Source organism: Chelonoidis abingdonii, chromosome 5 (genome assembly GCF_003597395.2).
Source record: "Chelonoidis abingdonii isolate Lonesome George chromosome 5, CheloAbing_2.0, whole genome shotgun sequence".
Taxonomy (NCBI): domain Eukaryota; kingdom Metazoa; phylum Chordata; order Testudines; family Testudinidae; genus Chelonoidis; species Chelonoidis abingdonii.
This window is the reverse complement of record NC_133773.1, coordinates 121086029-121098411: the sequence shown is the minus strand read 5'-3', so window position 1 is coordinate 121098411 and position 12383 is coordinate 121086029. Positions and strand designations below refer to the sequence as shown.

The following is a 12383-nucleotide window of genomic DNA, read 5'->3' as shown; positions in this document are numbered from 1 at the left end:
CAGAAGTTACAAACTCCCCTAGCACATAACTCGCATGGTTTATAAATTTCCATCAGAGTTCAGGCTTTCAACTCTAAAATGTTTCACATAGTTGAGAACAAAGGGCCTCAAGCAGGAGCCACTTAAAAACACACATTTGGTCTCCGTGCATGGCCTAGTGTATCAAGAACAGAGGAAGATCTTAAAATGAGAAGGCAAACCTGAAATCACCCACCACAGGGAGGCCTGGGAAATGTTCCACTTGGAAATGTTTGCAATTTTTGATGAAAAATGATGAAAACATTGCTTATTTTAACCATATTTTAAAACTAAATACGTATGTAGCATTTTGTGTAAGTTTATAGATGACAGGACAGTCCTGGCCCAAAGGTAAAACATCTAACAGTTATGCCCCCTTCCTTAAAGGAAGTGTGAGCATAGAATTGAGGCAGCCCTAGCACCTTCTACTACCTCTATTCAACTATATGGATAGTAACTCATTCTAAATCCCTAAAATGGTCTTCCAAAGCCAGTGGAGAAATGGGTTTCCTATGAGATCGTAGTTCAGAGATTGTCATTTATCATCTTTCCCTTGATTGTTACCTTCATTTTTTGTGCCCCAGTCAGGGGCGGCTCTAGCCATTTCGCTGCCCCAAGCATGGCGGCACGCCACGGGGGGTGCTCTTCTGGTCTCCAGTCCCGCGGCTCCAGTGGACCTCTCGCAGACGTGCCTGCGGAGGGTCTGCTGGTCCTGCAGCTCCGGTGGACCTCCCGCACACGTGCCTGCGAATGCTACACCGAAGCCACGGGACCAGCGGGCCCTCCGCAGGCACGCCTGCAGGAGGTCCACCAGAGCTGCCTGCTGCCCTCCCGGTGACCAGCAGAGCGCCCCCCCGTGGCATGCCTCCCCAAGCACGTGCTTGGCATGCTGGGGCCTGGAGCCGCCCCTGGCCCCAGTCATCAAAGAAATGCCATCATGACAGTGGTAATTACCATTGACCTTCCTGTGAAGGAAGGCAAGAGAAAATTCTGCCACTCTGTGTCACCATTTCTGGTGTTGGTGCAGGTGTTTGCACGTTATCAATATACAAGTGGTCCAGATTTTCACAGTTATGTCACAACTGAGCAATTTTAGAAAAGATCAACACTGATTGTTGTTTTGTTCAGTCTTTATGTCTATGAATCTGAGTGAGAACCTGAGACACCTTAACAGCCTGTGGTTTAGATTCCTCAGGTTTATCCAATATCTCTTCAAACCTCTTTGAAAGAGAAATTCTGATTTCTTTGCAGTGCAGGACTCCTAATGGGCCTATAATGTTCAAATTGTAGTTTCCCAGATTTTTACCCAGCTAACTCTTAAATTGTAGAGTGGTCTCAGTTTTGACCTCTGATGATTTACACTTTCCAAAGCAGTGAATTGCTCAATCATCTGTAGACTTGCGGCTCTCTTAATGCTGCTATTTTGGAATCTGTTCCTTTAACCTGGGCCCTCAAACCATCCATTTTACTTCTCTAAATGCCCTGCCTATTCATCCTAGGCATGAAACAACTTCCACCATTTTAGGTACTAATGATGTTACTGTCTCCAATAATTTTCCATTAGAGGTTTCTCTTCTGTATGGAAACTATTGTAAGAGCCATCATTTACAAGGAGATTTGTGCAGGACAGCCTGGGAAAGGTGGTAACAAGCAAGAGATGTCAGTGCAATGATTCTGTTTTCTCTGAGGCCACGGCATTCACTTAACTAATGTTAAATTATAATGAAACACTAATGTTCCCATTTTTTGGTGTTGCTGCAGGTGTTTGTATGTTATCAGTATACAAGTGTCCAGATTTTCAGAACTTGAATCTGAAGAATGAGTGGGCATGTTGCTTGCCTAATTTATATACACAGTTACATGAATTTTGCATCCAGGTCATCAGTTGGACATCCGACAGACCATTTGCACACATTCATCAGCAACTGCTCGTGCAGTTCTGAAAATCTAGACCATAATCAACAGTTCAAAGTTCAGTAAGATTGATGCACTTTCAGTAAGTTTCATGCACTTTCCTCCTTACAATGGTCAGCACTTCTCCTGAATTTCAGCCAGTTACTCCCAGTCTGGCAATTAGAGGAATCACATACCTTCTCTTTTGTTGACAGAATCTAGAGATACTAAACTCAAGAAAGCTAAAGCAGCACCAAACCATAGAACCAGAAAATAAAAGGAACACATTGATTTTTAAAATCAAAATAACATCCTTTGAAAGGACACTGGGATTACATAGTATTGACAGTTTTTTGACCTCTAACTGAATATGTATTATCCTTCATTTGAAACAAAGAACAACCAGACACACTCACACCTACAAACCCTGTGTCCTAGTATAATTCCTCAATCTGAACCTTAGAGTTCACATATGAGGTACTAGCAGTGGTAAACGTCTGTCCCAAATCTGGACTTTAGCGTCCAAAATCTGGGTGCTTACCTGAAACTCCCCCAAGCTCACTACCAGCTTGGATTTTACTTCGCTGCCACCAGATAAGATTTAGGCTCTTATCAGCCTGGGTTCCCCAAATACTCCTAGGGGGACCCCCTCTGTGGCCTCCCCAACTTCCTTTGGGAAGACCCCCCACGACTCAGAAATCTGAGTCTACCGGTAAGGGAAAAATCCCCCCTCCCTTCCCTCTCTCCGGGGTCCTGCTCTGAGCCACTTGAGGGAATTGATGCAATCTCCTTTACATCACAATACCAAGAAAACCTTGTCTCCTTTCTCTCCAAAGAGACAGTTTCAAACACAGGGAAACTAAAGTGATTCTTTCTCTCTTTCCCTGTAGCCTGTTCCCGGCCTGGGGACGATAGGAAAATAACCCACAGCCTGGGCTTTTCCCTTCCCCCCCCCCTTTAGCCTGTCACAGATGTAACAGAGCTCTTGGGCACAAAAATTCCTTTCCCCTTTGCCTCACTAGGAAAGAAACTTCCACAAGTTTTAAAAAGAAAACTTTATATAAAAAGAAAGAAAATACAGAACAATAATACTGCATTAAAAGATCAATACAGGCTCTTGCTTATAGGAAAATGTGAATAACCAGTTTGATTTAAAAAATAGCCAATTCAAATCAATCCAGCAATCAACACCCAGTAAATACAACACACAGCCAATAACAGCCTATTACTTTGTTTTCTTTTGTACTTACAGACTTTTAGTAGAATATTTGAGATAAGATGGAGTTAGAAGAAAAGCTTGTTTACCCACAGCCGAGGAAACAACAAAGACCCTGAGTACACAAATTCCCGCCCCTGACTTTTAAAAAAATCCAGTTCTCTGACTGGTCCTCTGGTCAGGTGTTTGGTTCCCCCTTTGTTCACCCTTTACAGGTAAAAGAAAATTAACCCTTACCTATCTACTTATGACACCCTGACAGAATGTCCCTGCTGGATTTGCTAATTAATATTGACCATTCCAAATGAATGATGCTTGTTGTAGGACTGGAAAAGAGAGAACTTGTGTTCCTTTACGTTTAAGAAATTATATTCTGATTACTGCTTCTGTCCTCATGCAAGTCTGTCATCTGAGACTGGTTCGGGCCGGGGGGAGGGAGGGGGGGAGGAAGGAATATTCACATCACGTGTGTTCAGAGGCAGCTATAAAAGTAGGTCTACTCCATGTGAGAACTGTGAGGTCATGTAACATTGTACAAAAAACAGTTCAACTTAATCTGAGCTCTCATAACACTTCATTCACATGTGTTAATAAAGGTTTGTTTTCCATATTGAAGGTCTGGACTTGGGCTTTAAGAGTGTGTTGCTAATGCAAGTATCCATTGTTCCATCATGTCTCCCATTTTATGTAACTTATATATAAAAATGTGCCCACATCTTGGTAATTTTACTTCTCATAAATTTCCTAATTACAGTTGTCACTAAAGATCTGTCACTCCAATTTCACACATGTGAAAGTGGACCTAGTCCTGTAAAGGGTCCTTCTTTGTGCAGACATCTCCCTGGATTCTGTAGGAGACACCCTATGGAGCGTGTGTAGGATTGGGCCTCCTCCATGTAAGATTGTCTTTGGTGTAGAGCACTTCTGTGATCATAATTTAAAATAGACAATGAAAATTAGGAACTGCTACTGCAGAAAGACAGTTATTAGTTGTGCATCTTTCCCCTTGATTATGCAAATATATTAAAATTAAATACAAGTAAAAAGAAAATTGTCTGATTTATGTACTTGCAGCTATCAAATAGTAAGAAAAAAATATAGTACTGAAGCAGGCATAAATGATTTATGATTAAAAAGACGTTTCATTAATCTACCAAAACACATGCACCCAGTCTGAGCAAATAATTACTGTAATATTTCTTTAATTATTCAGTTAAAACTGCTGTCTTGTTTTTTATTGCCATTTAATATATTTAAATAAACCTCTTCCATTTTCTTTCCAAATTTCCATTTTTCATTCAAGATGCCATTTCAATGGGGGGAAAAAATGATTTCTCCCAGTCTTAGGCCCCAGTCTCTACGATTTATACATGTGCTTAACTGTACATACCAGGCAGTCTCATGTCCCATTAACTTCAGTGGGACCTACTCAAAGTTAAACATGTTTATAAATCTTTGCAAGATTGCAGTTTAATGATGCTCTGCCTGTAAGATTACCCTATCCCTTCCCCCATTTCCTTGCATGTGATTCTTTAACACCACTCTTTATTAACAAACTCCCTAGTGAAGCAACATTTAATATAAGCAGCTCTACGGTGAAGCTCTCCTGCATTGATCTTTACGTATTGATCTAGTTCAGCCCTCTTGCACTGTCCCTTGCATTTCGTGACAAGTTGCAGCAGCTCACTGTAGAATACTAGATAGTAAAACAGATTCCTAGATATTGATTTGATGGTTTGCATTTAAAATTCATAGTCTAGCTGTATTGATGAGAAGTCTTCCTTTTAATTCTGTGTCATTGGCCAGAGGTGTGCTAGTTGCAGTTTGTATTTTCAGTCTAAAAGGGGGACGGGGGGGCGGGATTATCTTTTGAGAAATTTTATGTTTCATCACGTAAGGACAGATGATGACATGAAAGTGAAATGGACATGTAGCCCTCAAAACTAATTTTTGATGTTTTTGCATTTCACTAAAGTATTTTATTTAAAACAGGATAGGCGATCTGAGAAGATTAGGGTTAATATAGCATAAAACACTTTGGTTAAATAGTTGTCATTAATTAATTACCCGTGCTATATTTCATATGAAATCATTGAATTTCATGTTTCTTAGTTAAAGTAGACTCAAGAATACTTATAAATGTGTATATTTTATTAATAAATATTGACTTGAAAGATGAACAGGAAATTACAAAAAAGCTGAATGTATGAGAGGATTTACAAAGTAAGAATAAGAAGTTAATATAAGAAGTTAAAATGTAAAGAACTAAAGAATAAAGGTACATAAATAATAGTAATCCAAATCTTATTACAAATTGTTAAAGCAATGCCGAGCGCCAGAGACTTTCCCCATTGGTATTGATTTTATGCGGAAGGCACTCAGACATTACGGTGATGGGCAGCAGTGTAACATTCTAAAATAATTCTCTGTGATTCTGGGGAGAGGATTTTGGTACCAGTATGAAAACTATGGCTGGTTAGTGCAGAACCTGGCATATTTCCTAGTCAAGCTTTGTTTCAATAAAAATGTATTGAATTGTCAGTGACAGCTCAACCAAAAATTATTCCAGAGTTAGAAATTTGAACCATGACTTACTTAATACAATAGAGAGAGACAAGGTAGGAGAGGTAATATCTTTTATTGGGCCAACTTCTGTTGGTGGAAGGGACAAGCTTTCGAGCTACACAGAGCTCTTTTTTCTTCTTCAGATCTGGGAAGGAAGCGTCTGCTTCCAACTCCAGGCCTGAAGAAGAAAGAAAGCTTGTACCTTCCACCAACAGAAGTTGGCCCAATAAACGACATTACTTCATCCACGTTATTTGTCTCATATCCTGGGATCAACTCAGCTACAACAACACTGCTAACAATTAATACAGTTTCATTTCAGTTCTAAATTACCACACCTAGATAAGGATAATTAATAACTAAGCTTTCGTCCGTCTCTCTCGCACACATGCACACCCAAATACCACTTGTTAATCCCAAGTATGCACTTCATGATTCAAAAATACTTCTAGTTTCTTCTAAAATTCACAAGAAGGTACAATTACAGGTGATCTGTAATTGTAATCTTGGTCTACAATAACCCATTACAATACTTTAACCAAATGTTAAAACAATGGTAAAATCCTCAGCCAGATTCTCAGCCAGATTCTCTAAATTGGCATCGTTCCATTGCAATGAAAGGAGCTGTACTGATTCACATAATTTGAGGATCTGGCTGAGAATCTGGCTGAGGATTTTACCATTGTTTTAACCTTTTCTTTAAAACCATACATTAATTAGTTCAAACTTCTCGATCTTTGTCTGAAAAGTTGTCCATTTCATTTGACACAACTGAAGATGCACTGTTCTTAAGCTCTATTTTCACTGCACCTAAGCACAGTTAAAGTACGTACCATGCTGAACTAATGTAATGAATGTTCTAGGCTCAAGACTCTTCATTAACCACATATTAAATCAAAATATTATTTGTAGACCTATAAAATGAATCTTATTAGTGAAAGAGAAGTAAAATACACATTATGGGTCAGATCCTCAGCTGTTAAAAATCAGCATGTGGAATACACTGATTTATATTAGCCGATGATCTGGCCTGTATACATTGAAATCATTTACAGGCTTTTAAACTCAAGGTCATACTTTCTGAGGAGCATTTAACTTAGGCCTGGTCTACACTGGGGGGGAGGATCAAGCTAAGTTACACAACTTCAGCTACGTGAATAATGTAGCTGAAGTCGACGTACTTAGACCGACTTACTGTGGTGTCTTCACTGCGGTGAGTCGACTGCTACCACTCCCCTGTCAACTCTGCCTGCACCTCTCACCAAGCTGGAGTACAGGAGTCGACGAGAGAGCATTCGGGGGTCAATTTATTACGATAAATCGACCCCCGCTGGATCGATCGCTGCCTGCCGATTCGGCAGGTAGTGAAGACATACCCTTAGAAAAGCCAAGTAATCAGCTGAAAATAAAACTACATGTATAAAAGTCTTTATTACTATCATAAGCCTCTGTCCCAAATCTGGACCTTAGCGTCCAAAATCTGGGTGCTTAGCATGAACCTCCAAGCTTAATTACCAGCTTGGATCTTATCTCGCTGCCACCAATCAGGATTCTGAGTACCTGATAAACTCTCTGGTCTCCCCAAACCTTTCCCTGGGGGACCCCCAAGACTCAGATGCCCTGAGCCTCCAACAAAGGGAAATAACCCACTTCCCTTCCTGCTCTTTACTTCCTCCCAGATTTTCCCGCCCTGGGGATACTAGGAGATTTCCCTGCTTCAATCCCTTGAAACACAAAACAGAGAGGACGATTTACCTTCCCCCCTCCTTCTTCTCCCCCCTCCCAGTCTTTCCCCGAGAGAGACAGTACTCCTGGCACAGAGATTCCTATCCCCTTGCCTTAACTAGGAAAAGAAAATCCAACAAGTTTTAAAAAGAAAGCTTTATATAAAAAAGAAAGAAAAAACACATGACATGATCACTGCATCAAGATGACATAACACAGGGCTATTGCTTAAAAGAAAATATGAATAATCAGCCTTATTCAAAAAGATATCCAATTTAAACATTCCAGCAACTCCACACATGTAAATACAAAATACAATATAAACCTATTGCTTTTCCTTTTGTACTCACAACTTGGGAACAGAAGGGTAGAAAGAAGCTTGGAGATAAAAAAAAAAGCTCTTCCCTCATAGCCGAGAGAAAACAAACAGGCAGAACAAAGACAAAACACACCCAGAAGTTCCCTCCCTCACTTTGAAAAATCCGGTTTCCTGATTGGTCCTCTGGTCAGGTGTTTGGTTCCCTTTGTTAACCCTTTACAGGTAAAAGAAACATTAACCCTTAGCTATCTATTTATGACAATTACCTATCAAGCAGAGTGAATGTACATAAATTCTGCAGCTCCATTTGAAAACTTGCAATGGCTGGTCTCTCAAAATTCCATTAATGTCAAGGTACCATTATTTCAAGTAGTACTGAATGCCTTCCTCTGAGATCACTGAGGCCTTCCCTCAAGGATTTAAAAGAAGGAATAGTTAACTTAGATTATAAGATGCTCTTCGAGGCTAGGACTAGCTGTCTTGTGTTTGTATAGCAGCTAGCATAACTGGGGCCTGGTCCATGACTGGCTCTCCTAGATGCTTTTGCAAAATAAATAAAAATAATAATACGGTGCTTCTGTGGCACATCTTGAGTTACTCCCAGAAGGAAGTGCCATAAGTGGCAAGCTAAGGATCCAGTTCTTAGTTTTTCATCTTGGTTTTTGGGCTAGTGAAAAGCCAGATGTTTTCAGCTAGGGAAGCAAATAGCTTAAGTCATCCTAGCTGAATCCTAGAAGAACCACCATACTTATGACATGATAAGTCCAGTCAGAGGAGAATGTATTTGCATGTTCTGTGGAACATCCTTTATGTCATTTATGAGTTCATCTTTTGCATAGTAGAATCTCATGCCATCTATATGGAGTCTTCATCATCTTGCAGGACTACTTTCATTTTTTATGTTTTTCTGATAACTATATGTTATTAAATGTATGTAGGCATGATTCAGCTTTACCCTGAATCCATTCTGCTTTGAAATAGCAGAGACTTGTTTTTGTCTATAATCCTGCTCTTGGTCTGCAGTAACACAGGTTCCAAGGCTCACCTCTCTTGTTTAGAATTATGTGACATTATCGTCAACCTTACTGTTTGCTTGTTTTAGTTTACTGGTATTTCAGCTGTAGAAAAGCCTGACAGTTACCACAGAGTTCCTGGTTCTTGATAACAGCTCTTTTCAGAGACTGTGCTGTCTAGATCTCTCCTTTTTAGTTCTATGAAAGACTAATTTAACTGTGTTCAGTTGACATTTCTTTTATCCTACCAATATACTATTTCTTTCATATGAATTTATAACTGTGTAGCATAACTTCAGATAGTAGATGGTTATTCTAACACCATCACCCATTATATCTTAGATGGTTGTTATTGCTTTAATTTTAAAACATATCTCTTGGTTTTTTGAGTAGCATTATTAATATTTCTATTTTGAAACTGTCTGTCCTATAGCAATGCCTTGATGAGCCTGTACTTTGTCAATTGAGTCAGAAATATTGAGGACAGAAACTCTATCTTGGGGGGAAAGTAATTGTTTTCAGAAAGTTTGAAGTGTTACACGAGGTCTTTTTATGAGATATAAAGTACATGGATATTTCTTTTCAACTGTTTGTTAAGATACATGATTGTGCTGTGCTTAATTGAGGCAATACTGCATTCTTATACTGTGAAGTGTGTGTGTGTGTGTGTGTGTGTGTGTGTGTGTGTGTGTGTGTGTGTAGAATCATGAACAGATAGGCTAAAATTTTGGCACTTGAATGATTAACATTAAGCAACCAAACAAAAGTGGTCTGATTTTCTGTGGTGCAGAATACCCACCGTTCCCATTAAGTCTAGTGAAAATTGTGTGTGCCCACTGTCTCAAAAAATCAGTCCAACCAAACAAAGGAAAACAAGAATGTAACTTTAATATACTTTATCAGGTATAAATTATGTTTTGGCTCCCTGTAGGAAAGAGGACACATGACTTCTAAAAATATTCCCTTAGTTCCAATTTGTTTTACACACCAGAATAGGGACCCTCACATATTTTTTTTGCATAGTGGAGAGTGCATAATACCGGTTGTATTGTAGGACCACCTTCCTTTTATTCCCAATCACTTCGTATCCCTGTTTCATCTACAGGAATTGCATATGTGGTAAATAATATTGGGAAACAAAGTATTTTAGCTGTATTTTACTGTAATTTAGCATCTGGAAATAAGGAGGAAGAATTGGTGCCAGAGATGACTGGCTGTCTCTCCACACACCATCAGCAACTACTCTGTGGCTCACCTGTGGGCCACAAATCACAGATTGAAAACTTCTGCACTAGTATTCCCTGGACCTAAAATATATGTATATTGAATATAAGGTGGAATAAGCAAGTCCAATTTGCATATCATCATCTATTTTTGGCAATTAATATAAAATAAAAACATTTTTACCACAAACACACAAATGGAAGGAGTTAAAGTTGTGTATTCAACGTTAATTTCTGTAACTGATTCACTTTTTAATGGTTGATTCCTCATCAAAGTTGCATGAATATTCGATTTTTTTCATTGAATACACATGATATAATTATAGGGGAGATTTTCAAAGGCACAAAGGACTGTTGTTCAAAGGCACAATAGGATTTGGGCACTTAACTCCAGCTTGTGCCTTTGAAAATCTTCCCCTACACATCCCTCTATATCTTTACGTAATATATAATTCCACATGGAACAATGTGTTGAAGAACCACTAAAGTTGCAGTTAAGGACTTTTAAGTCAAAAAATTCCCAAGGTCAGTATTTCACATGGAACCTGAACTCTGTTCCATTGTACTTCTGTGTACGCCACACAAAGACTATGTCCAAATCACTTATATACAGCACTAGTGTCTCATTCACTATGCATGTGTCTGTGACAGGTTGGATCACAGAAACTCCCTTGGGAGCTGTCAACCGATGTGCCAAGACTACTTCTATCCCTGTTTTCCCTGCCAGCTCAGGACTTCAGCACCCTGTCTTGCTGAGCCAGACACTCTTGTCTACTTCAACAAAGACCCAGAGGCTGAATTACCTGCCCCAAGGCTGCAGGTTTACCTGAAAACAGCTCACAGAAGTGTGCTTGTCTTTAGCACCCAGATGCCCAACTCCCAGTGGAATCTGTTTTACCCTGTATAAAGCTTATACAGGGTAAACTCATAAATGGTTCGCCCTCTATAACACTGATAGAGAGATATGCACAGTTGTTTGCTCCCAGCTTTGTTTCAATAAAAATGTATTGAATTGTCAGTGACAGCTCAACCAAAAATTATTCCAGAGTTAGAAATTTGAACCATGACTTACTTAATACAATAGAGAGAGACAAGGTAGGAGAGGTAATATCTTTTATTGGGCCAACTTCTGTTGGTGGAAGGGACAAGCTTTCGAGCTACACAGAGCTCTTTTTTCTTCTTCAGATCTGGGAAGGAAGCGTCTGCTTCCAACTCCAGGCCTGAAGAAGAAAGAAAGCTTGTACCTTCCACCAACAGAAGTTGGCCCAATAAACGACATTACTTCATCCACGTTATTTGTCTCATATCCTGGGATCAACTCAGCTACAACAACACTGCTAACAATTAATACAGTTTCATTTCAGTTCTAAATTACCACACCTAGATAAGGATAATTAATAACTAAGCTTTCGTCCGTCTCTCTCGCACACATGCACACCCAAATACCACTTGTTAATCCCAAGTATGCACTTCATGATTCAAAAATACTTCTAGTTTCTTCTAAAATTCACAAGAAGGTACAATTACAGGTGATCTGTAATTGTAATCTTGGTCTACAATAACCCATTACAATACTTTAACCAAATGTTAAAACAATGGTAAAATCCTCAGCCAGATTCTCAGCCAGATTCTCTAAATTGGCATCGTTCCATTGCAATGAAAGGAGCTGTACTGATTCACATAATTTGAGGATCTGGCTGAGAATCTGGCTGAGGATTTTACCATTGTTTTAACCTTTTCTTTAAAACCATACATTAATTAGTTCAAACTTCTCGATCTTTGTCTGAAAAGTTGTCCATTTCATTTGACACAACTGAAGATGCACTGTTCTTAAGCTCTATTTTCACTGCACCTAAGCACAGTTAAAGTACGTACCATGCTGAACTAATGTAATGAATGTTCTAGGCTCAAGACTCTTCATTAACCACATATTAAATCAAAATATTATTTGTAGACCTATAAAATGAATCTTATTAGTGAAAGAGAAGTAAAATACACATTATGGGTCAGATCCTCAGCTGTTAAAAATCAGCATGTGGAATACACTGATTTATATTAGCCGATGATCTGGCCTGTATACATTGAAATCATTTACAGGCTTTTAAACTCAAGGTCATACTTTCTGAGGAGCATTTAACTTAGGCCTGGTCTACACTGGGGGGGAGGATCAAGCTAAGTTACACAACTTCAGCTACGTGAATAATGTAGCTGAAGTCGACGTACTTAGACCGACTTACTGTGGTGTCTTCACTGCGGTGAGTCGACTGCTACCACTCCCCTGTCAACTCTGCCTGCACCTCTCACCAAGCTGGAGTACAGGAGTCGACGAGAGAGCATTCGGGGGTCAATTTATTACGATAAATCGACCCCCGCTGGATCGATCGCTGCCTGCCGATTCGGCAGGTAGTGAA

The 12383-nt window shown here is 39.4% G+C and overlaps 1 protein-coding gene across 1 annotated transcript in view; it reads left to right on the top strand.

Annotated features, from left to right (window-relative positions):
* PPP2R2C (protein phosphatase 2 regulatory subunit Bgamma) overlaps window positions 1–12383 on the top strand; it is a 322720-nt gene that overhangs the window by 268772 nt on the left and 41565 nt on the right.